This window comes from Stegostoma tigrinum, chromosome 8 (genome assembly GCF_030684315.1).
Source record: "Stegostoma tigrinum isolate sSteTig4 chromosome 8, sSteTig4.hap1, whole genome shotgun sequence".
Classification (NCBI taxonomy): domain Eukaryota; kingdom Metazoa; phylum Chordata; class Chondrichthyes; order Orectolobiformes; family Stegostomatidae; genus Stegostoma; species Stegostoma tigrinum.
The window spans coordinates 18,908,114-18,917,567 of NC_081361.1; positions in this window are offsets into that span (position 1 = coordinate 18,908,114).

Consider the following 9,454-nt stretch of genomic DNA (forward strand, 5'->3'; position numbering starts at 1 on the left):
AAGATGGATAGAAAAGAGGATGGATGGAGAGGAGACAGAATGGTCAAAGAGGCAGGGGTGGAGCCTATGAAGGTGAGTGTAGGTGGGGAGGTAGGGAGGAGATAAGTCAGTCCAGGGACGATGGACAGATGAAGGGAGCAGGATGAGTTTAGGAGGTAGGAGACGACAGTGGGACCTGAGGTGGGAGGAGGGAATAGGTGGGAGGAAGGACAGGTTAGGGAGGTGGGGACAGGTTGGGCTGGCTTTGGGATGCGGTGGTGGGAGGGGAGATTTTGAAGCTTGTGAAATCCTCATTGATACCATTGGGCTGCAGAGTTCCCAAGCAGAATATGAGTGGCTGTTCCTGCAACCTTCGAGTGGCATAGTTGTGGCACTGCAGGAGGGCCAGGGTTATCTGCGGAATGGGGAAGGGAAGTTGAAGTGGTTCGCGACTTGGACATGCAGTTGATTCATGTGAACCGAGCGAAGGTGTTCTGCAAAGTGGTCCCCAAGCCTCTGCTTGTTTTCCCCGATGTAGAAGGGGCCACAATGGGAACAGCGGATGCAGTATACTGCATTAGCAGATGTGCAGGTGACCAAAGCCTTCTTGTTGGCCTGGGATTGGGGTGAGGGGGATGTGGAGGGGCAGGTGTAGTACTTGCTGCCATTGCAGGGAAAAGTGCCAAGTAAGGTGGGGCTGGAGGGGAGTGTGGAGTGGATAAGGGAGTTGTGGAGAGAGTGGTCGCTCCGGAAAGCAGATAACGGGAGGAGGGAAACTGACTTTGGTGGTGGGATCGGATTTCAGATTGTGGAAGCATCGGAGGCTGATGCGTTGGATTCAATGGAGTGGTATGTGAGGATGAGCATGATTCTGTGTTGGTTACTCTTGCAGGGAGAGGTTGTGAGGGATCAGTTGTGGGAAATGTGGGAGACTCAGTCGAGGGCATTGTGAAAAGGGCTTTCCCCAGGGACCACTCTCTCCCTGACTGCCAAGTTACTGATTTAGAGCATCCGCAGTCTCTTCGGGGTTTTTATTTTCAAAACTTGATTGGGAGAGGCTATTTGTAGGTAAAGATTGGGAAGCAGGATTCCTTTCAAAAAGAGGATAATTAGAGACCAGAGACAGTTTGTTCAGGTTCATGTGAAGGGTCAGGCTATTCGTTGCCGGGTATGCTGAATGGCGAGAGAAATTGAAGAGATAACAAGGTGTTGAGCTGGATGAACACGGCAGGCCAAGATGCATCAGAGGAGCAGGCAAGCTGATGTTTTGTGTCTGGACCCATCTTCAGAATGAGGCAGTGTAAAGGGATTCTGAAAAAAAAATAGAGAGATGGGGAGGCGGAAGGATAGGGGAGCAGATAGATGGAGAGCAGATGGGCAGGTCAAAGAGGTGGGGATGGAGCCAGTAAATGTGAGTGCAGGTGGGGAGTGAGGGTGAGGGTCAGTCAGTCCAGGGAAGACAGACAGGTCAAGGAGGCGGGGATGAGGTTGGGAGGTAGGAGGTGGCGGTGAGGATTGAGGTGCGAGGAATGGATAGGTGGGAGAAAGGAGGGACAGGTTAGTGTGAGAAGGACAAACTGGACTGGTTTTGGGATGCGGTCGGGAGTGGGGAAGTTTTGAAGCTTGTGAAGTCCACTTTAATATCACTGGGCTGCAGGTTTCCCAACTGAAATATGAGGTACTGCTCCTGCAACCTTCGGGTGGCATCATTGTGGCAATGGAGGAGGCCCAGGATGGACATGTTGTCCAAGGAGTGGTAGGGGGACGTGAAGTGGTTCGCGACTGGGAGGTGCAGTTGTTTGTCCCAAACGGAGTGTAGGTGATCCACAAAGCTATGTCCATGCCTCCACTTGGTTTCCCCATTGTAGAGGAGTCCACAAAGCGAAATTAAAGGTCTGGTTAAGAAACACGAGGTATACGTCACGTTGAGACAGCTGGGACTGAGTGAATCCCTAGAGAAGCAGAAGGGCAGTCAGTGTATATTTAAGAGGGAAGCCAGGAGTGCAAAGTAGGGACATGGAATAGCTTCGGCAAGTAAAGTTCAGGACAACCCAAAGAGATTCTACAACTACATTAAGGGCAAAAGAGTAACGAGGGAGAGAATAAGGTGCTGTAAATATCCACATGGCCAATTGTGTGTGAAACCGCAGGAGACGGGTGAGATTCGAAATGAATATTTCACATCAGTATTTACTGTGGAGAAGGACATGGAAGCTAGGAAACTTGGGGAAATAAATAGTGATGTCCTGATAACAGTTCATATTACAGAGGAGGTGCTGGAGGTTTTAAAATGCATAAAATTGGATAAGTCCCTGGGAACTGAGCAGGTGTAGCCCAGAGGGAGGGCAGCAATTATTGGGCCCTTTGCTGAGGCATTGGTATCATTGAAAGTCATGTGTGAGGTGCCAGGAGACTGGAGGTTGACTAACGCGATGCCATTTTTTGAGAAATGTGGTAAGAAAAAGCCAAGGAACTATAGACCAGTGGGCCTGACTCCAGTGGCAGATAAGTTATTGGAGGGGATCCTGAGGGATAGGATTTACATGCATTTCTAAAGGCAACTGGTGAGCGTGGCTTTGTGTGTGAGAAATTGTCTCTCCTGAGTTGTTCAAGATATTCTTTCAGACCTCAGGAAGAAGGCTGTTGAAGGCAGAGCAATGGATGTTGTTTATATGAACTTCACTCAGGCTTTCGACAATGTGCTGCATGGGTAGACTGTGAAAGAAGGTTAGGTTCCGTGGAATACAGGGACAACCAGCAATTTAGGTACAAAATTGGCTCAAAAGTAGGAGACAGGTTGATGGTGGGGGGGGTTCCTTTCTGGACTGAAGGCCTGTGACCAGCGGTGTACTGCAAGGTTTTGGTGCTGGTTCCTGTGCTTTTTATCATTTATGTAAATGATTTGAGTGTGAACATAATAGATATGGCTAGTAGATATGTAGATGACACCAAAATTGGAGATGTAGTAGACAGCAAAAAATGTTACCTTCGAGTATAACAGGACATTGATCAGATTGGCCAGTGGGCCAAGGAGTGGGGAATGGAGTTTATATTAAATAAAGGAGAGGTGCTGCATTTTGAAAAGTCGAATCAGCACCGGACTTAACGGGAAGGTCCTGGGGAGTGTTGCAGAATAAAGAGACGTTGGGGTGCAGGTGCATAGTTCTTTGAAAGTGGTGTGGCAGATCGATAGGATAGTGAAGAGGGTGTTCAGTGTGCTTGCATTTATTGCTCATTGCATTGAGCCTAGGAGTTGTGAGGTCATGTTATGGCTGTACGGGGCCTTAGTTCAGCCACTCTTGGAATACTGTCTTCAGTTCTGGTCTCCCTGCTATATGAAAAATGTTGTGAAACTTGAGAGGATTCAGAACGGTTTCACAAGGATGTTGCCAGGTTTGGGGGTTTGAGCCACAGGGAGAGGCTGGGGCTATTTTCCATGGATTGTCAAAGACTGAGTGGAGAGGTTTAAAAAAATGTTCAGCATTTGTAGGGTCAATAGCCAATGTCTTTTTGCCCACGGTAGGGCAGTTGAATACGAGAGTGCATAGGTTGAGGGAGAGAGGAGAAGGTTTTGAAAGGGACCTCAAGGGCAATGTTTTCACACAGAAGGTGGTGCATATATCGACCAAGCTGTCAAAGGAAGTGGTGGAAGTAGGTACAATAACATTTAAAAGGAATTTGGATGGGGATACAAATAGAAAGGGTTCAGAGGGACATGGGCCAAATGCTGACAAATTGGACCAGATCAGTTTAGGGTGTTTGGCCAGCGTGGACAATTGGACCAAAGGGTCTGTTTCTGTGCTGGACAGCTCTATGACTCCATGAGTACCAGAGACCCTTAAACATCAGAATACATTCCTCCTCACGTCAGTTTTAGCCTGAGGAGTAGGATCCGTCCACTCTGTCCATTTCTTTCCTATTGCTTCTTCCTTTTTTTTTGTTTCTTTCTTCTTGGTGATGTCCAGAATGCCCGGCTTCAGTGCAGGCCTAGTGAAGTTATCTCTCAGCTGACGTGCTCTCAGCATGGTCTTCTGGCCTTGAGGTGATTCCAAAGCAGTGTCCTCGAGAGATTCAAAGTGTAGCCTGCCACGGTTGGGAGTTGAGGATCAGACTGGAGGTTAGGTGCCAGAATGAACTGAGTTACAAGAACTGACATTCTGAACTTTTTGTTTGTATTTTAAAATGTGTTTCTCTGATTTATCATGGTGAACTTTTTCTTTATTTTTCCAATTGATTCCTATGATCTATAATCCTGCTCTTTATTTATTCTTCAAATTGATTCCGATGATCTTCAGTTTCATTTTTGTAAAAATTTTCCTGACCAACAATTTGTACTTAAGAATCTTAACCTGGCTACCTCTATACATAAGTTGGCCCAAGATGTGACATTTGAGTACGTGTGACAATAAAACTAATTCTAAGATACAGTTTGAAAATGGCACCCTTTATTTGGAGACTATACTCTATGGTCCTCGACTCTCCCATGAAGGAAACATCCTTTCAGCATTTAGCCTGTCAAGCCTCTTAAGCATTCTGTACGATTCAACAAGATCACATCCTTCTATATATCACAACCCACTCAGCCTTTGCTCAGAAGGTAATCCCACCGCACTGGAGGTCATCGAGTGAATCTTCTTTGTGCTGCCTCCCGTAAAATGATATCTTTTAAATAAGGGGACAAAAACTGCTGACATTGTGAAAATATGGTCTCACCAGCACTTAGTACAGTTGCTGTAAGACCTCCCTAGTCTGACACCCCAACCTCCTTGAAATAAGGGCCAACAAGTCTTTGTGGATACCTGCTGCATCTGTGTGCTACCTTCTTGTGTTTTGTGCACAAGTACCTCAATTGCCTTTGTTGCACATTTCTGCTGCTCTTCACCATTTGAATACAACAGCTCTTTTGTTTGTCCTTCCAAAATTAACAACATTGTATTTTCTCACATTAAATTCCAATGGCTTTTTGTCTGCTCAGATGTCAATATCTCTTTGTGAACTCTTTGTGTCCCTCTCGCAACCAGCCTTTTCACTTATTTTTATTTTTTTCTGCAAATTCTGCCCCGGTCATTATATTTCCTTGCTCTAAGTGATTTATGTATGTTGGAACAATTGTGGTCCCAGCACCGATCCCTGTGAAAATCCACTGGCCACAGGTCACCAAGTTGAAAACGAACCTCCAATCACTGCTCACTATTTCCTAGCTGTTAGCCAATTGTCCATCCATGTTAACATGTCACCTCCAACACCATGGACTTTGATCTGAAGACTTCACCTTTTGTGAGGTACCTTGTTGAACGCTGACTCAAAGTCCAAATACAACACATGTCCTGGCTCCTCCCTAATTGCTCTGGTTGAGCAATCTTTAAAAAAATAAGAGTCAGAGATGATTTCTCTTTCATGGAGCCTTGATGACTCTGTTTAAGTTGAGTACGATCTTCCAAATGCACTGTTATTATTTCCTTAATGATTGATCCCAATACTTTTTCAAAATTAAATGTTTGGCCTAAAGTTACCTGCTGGTCTGGTCCCCTGTGCATCCTTTAAATACCTTTCAGCCCCTTTTACACACATACACACACACATCTCACAATATAACAATTCAAAATAAATTTATTACAAATCTGAACATTAAATAACATGAAATTTGAATCTGAAACATATGTCATAGCACTGGCAATAGTAAACAATCTATTAATTCTTGTGGTTGTCCTTTGTTAAAAAAAAATCAATGGTTTTTTTAAAAATCCAGAATACTGAAAACGACTCAACCAACAAAGATTTGTGGGCTGAAGACACTGTGGACCGAGCCACACATTTCAGCTAAGTGCTCATCACTGCACCAATGGTTTGGATAAATGGTCAATGAGTTTGTTTGTTTCCCCCAAAATGGCTTGAACTTTAGAAATGTGTATCCTCTCACAGACACTCTCTCACTGTTTCATTCACAGTCTCACAGTTATACACACAGACTCTCTCACACAGAGTCACATCCAGACAATCTCTCACAGACTCACACTTAATTTAGCCTCTCTCTCACAGCCTCACTCATCCAGTCTCACTCACTCAATTTCTCTCTCGCTCTCTCACACACACTCTCAGTCAGTCACACTCATACTTCACAAAGCCACACTCACACTCACTCAGGTTCACTCACACAAATAGACTCATTCACACACATGGACTCACTCTGACATCCCACAATTTCACAAGCACAGTCTCGTCCAGTCTCAGTCTGACACACACAGACACAGACACACAGATACACACACGCACACACAACCTCACAATTTCATTCACACACAACCTCTCTGTGACCTTCACTCACACACATTCTCACTCACACTCACGTTCTCACTCAGACACACGGTCTCACTCACACAATCTCACTCAGGTGCTGCGGTCAGAGATTACACAGTATGCAGCTGGAGGAACACAGCAGATAAGGCTGTAACAGAGGTGCAGGAGAGTCAACGTTTTGGGTTGGGACCCTTCATCAGGACTGGGGAGGTGGAAGGGAGCTTGGGAAATAGAGGGAGTAGGGGTGGGGTTGGAGGAAGGTAGGTGGGATGGTGATAGGTGGATGCAGGTAGGGGTAGTGGGGATTGGTCAATGGGAAGGGTGGTGCGGATAGGTGGGAGAGCAAATGGACAGGTTGTGTCAGGTGAAGGAGGTGGGGATGAGAGGGAGGATTGGACATGGGATGAGGCCAGGGTTGGGGAGGTTTGAGACTGGTGACTTCGGTGTTCAGGCCATTGGGCTCTGGGCTTGTGAGGTGGAATATGAGGTGTTGTTCCTCCAGTTGGTGTGTGGCATCACTGTGGTGGAAGTCGCAGAGAATGATATGCTGGATGTGAAGGTTGGTGGGGTGGCATGTGAGGACCAGGGGGATTATTTCTTTATTTTAGCAGGGGTGACAGGTTTGAGCACAGAAGTGTGGAAAATGCAACAGATGCAGTTTAAGGTGTTGTGAACCAACAGAGGCAGGTTGTTGCAGTCCTTGAAGTAGGAAACATACTTCAACAAATGTACATTCCCACTCTGTTGATCCAACATGCCTTCAACCACAGATCTTGTATTTCCCACACTTCTGCCCTCAAAACACCTCCCCGCAATAAATATAAGGGCAGAGTGCCCCTGGTTCTCACATACCACCATTCCAAACTCCGCACCCAGCGTACCATTCTCCTCCACTTCTGACAGCTACAATTCGATCCCACCACCAAAGAGATAATTCACTCCCCACCCCTTTTTGCCTTTCGTAGGGACTGCTCGGCCCGCGACTCCGTCAGCTGCTCCACACTGTCCATTTACACCACCACTGAGCCCTGGCATCTTTCCACGCAAACACAGGAGGCACTACACCTGACCGTACACTACCCCGACTCACCTCCATCCAAGGGCAAAGGGAAACTTTCCAAATCTGACTGGGATTCACTTGTATATCCTTTAACCTGGTCTACTGTCTCCACTGCTCCCGATCTTACCTCCACTGCAATGGTGAGACCAAGTGCTGGCTCAGGGACTGATTCAAGGAACATCTGTGCTCTGGACACGACAAACAACAAACACCTTCCAGTTGCCAACCATTTCTCACTCCCACTTCCTGGGTGACATATGCATCCAGGGCTTGGTCCAATGCCAAGAATCACAACTACACCACTCCATTGATTGAAAACTCCTTCACCTGCATCTCTTGCATTACTCTCCTCAAACCACCTCCCCTCAATAATAATAAGGACAGAGACCCCTGGTCTTCACAGACCAATCCACCAACCTCCACATGCAGCGTATCAGTCTCCGCCACTACCGCCATGTGCGATCTGACCCCAAAAGCATAGAGATATTTATCCCCCCACCATTGTCTGCCTTTCGTAGCGATCGCACACTCTGTGACACCCTCATCCGCTCCACACTTCCCATTTTGGGGGCACTGTCGTTTGTCTATTTTATAAATGACCTGGATGAGGGATGGGTTCGTAAATTTGCAGATGAGACAAAAGTCGGTAGAGTTGTGGATCATGCGAAAGGATGTTGCAGGTTACAGAGGGACATAGATAGGCTGCAGAGCTGGGCTGAGAGTTGGCAAATGGAGTTGAATGCAGAAATCTGTGAGGTGATTCACTTTGGAAGGAGTAACAGGAATACAGAGCAGTAGGCTAATGGTAAGAGTCTTGGTAGTGTGGATGAGCAGAGAGATCTCGGTGTCCATGGACATAAATCCCTGAAGGTTGCCACCCAGGTTGATAGGTTGGTTAAGAAGGCATACGGCGCCTTAGGTTTTATTGGTAGAGGGATTGAGTTTCGGAGCCATGAGGTCATGTTGCAGCTGCACAAATCTCCGGTGTGACCACACTTGGACTATTGCACACAGTTCTGGTCGCCGCATTATTAGGAAGGATGTGGAAGCATTAGAACAGGTGCAGAGGAGATTTACCAGGATGTTGACTGGTAGGGAGCGAAGGTCTTTATGAGGAAAGGCTGAGGGACTTGAGGCTGTTTTTTGTTGGAGTGAAGAAGTTTAAGATGAGACCTCATAGAGACATACAAGACCATTAAAGGATTAGATACGTTGGACGGTGAGAGCCTTTTTCCTCGGATGGAGATAGCTAGCACAAGGGGGCATTGCTTTAAATTGAGGGGTGACAGATAGAGGACAGATATCAGAGGTAGATTCTTCACTCAGAGTAGTAAGGGCGTGAAATGCCCTGCCTGCAACAGTACTAGCCTTGCCAAGTTTAAGGGCATTTCAATGGTTGTTGGATAAACATAGAGATAATAGTGGAATAGTGTCGATTAGATGGGCTTCAGTTTGGTTTCACAGGTCGGCGCAACATCGAGGGCTAAACGGCCTGTACTGTACTATAGTGTTCTGTGTTCTAACCCCACCACCCGCAGCCTATTCCTCTGCAACTGCAGGAAGTGCTACACTGACCCTACGACTCCCCCTTCATGGCCATCCAAGGCAAATTTTCCATGTCCAATTGGGGTTCACCTGTACATCCTACAACCTGGCCTACTGTATCCATTGTTCCCAACATGGCGACCTCAACATCAGTGAAACCAAGTGCAGACTCGGAGACCAATTCATGGAGCACCTGCCCTCTGTTCATAACAAATGCAACAGCTCCTGGTTTCAAAGCATTTTAACTCCACCTCCCACTCCCTGAATGACATCTCCATCCTGGGCCTCCTCCGATGTCACAATGATGCCACCCGCAAACTGGAGGAGCAGCACCTCATATTCCACATCAGGAGCCTACAGCTTTGTGGCCTAAGCATGGAAATCACCAGTTTTAAAACCTCTCCACCACCCTGCCTCATACCATGTCCAACCCTCCATCTCATGCCTGCCTCCTTGACCTGACACAACTTGTCCATCTTCTCTCTCACCTATTGCTCTGCCCTTCCCACTGACCAGTCCCCACTACCCCTAGCTGCACTCACCTATCACCATCGCACCTGACTTTCCCCAGCC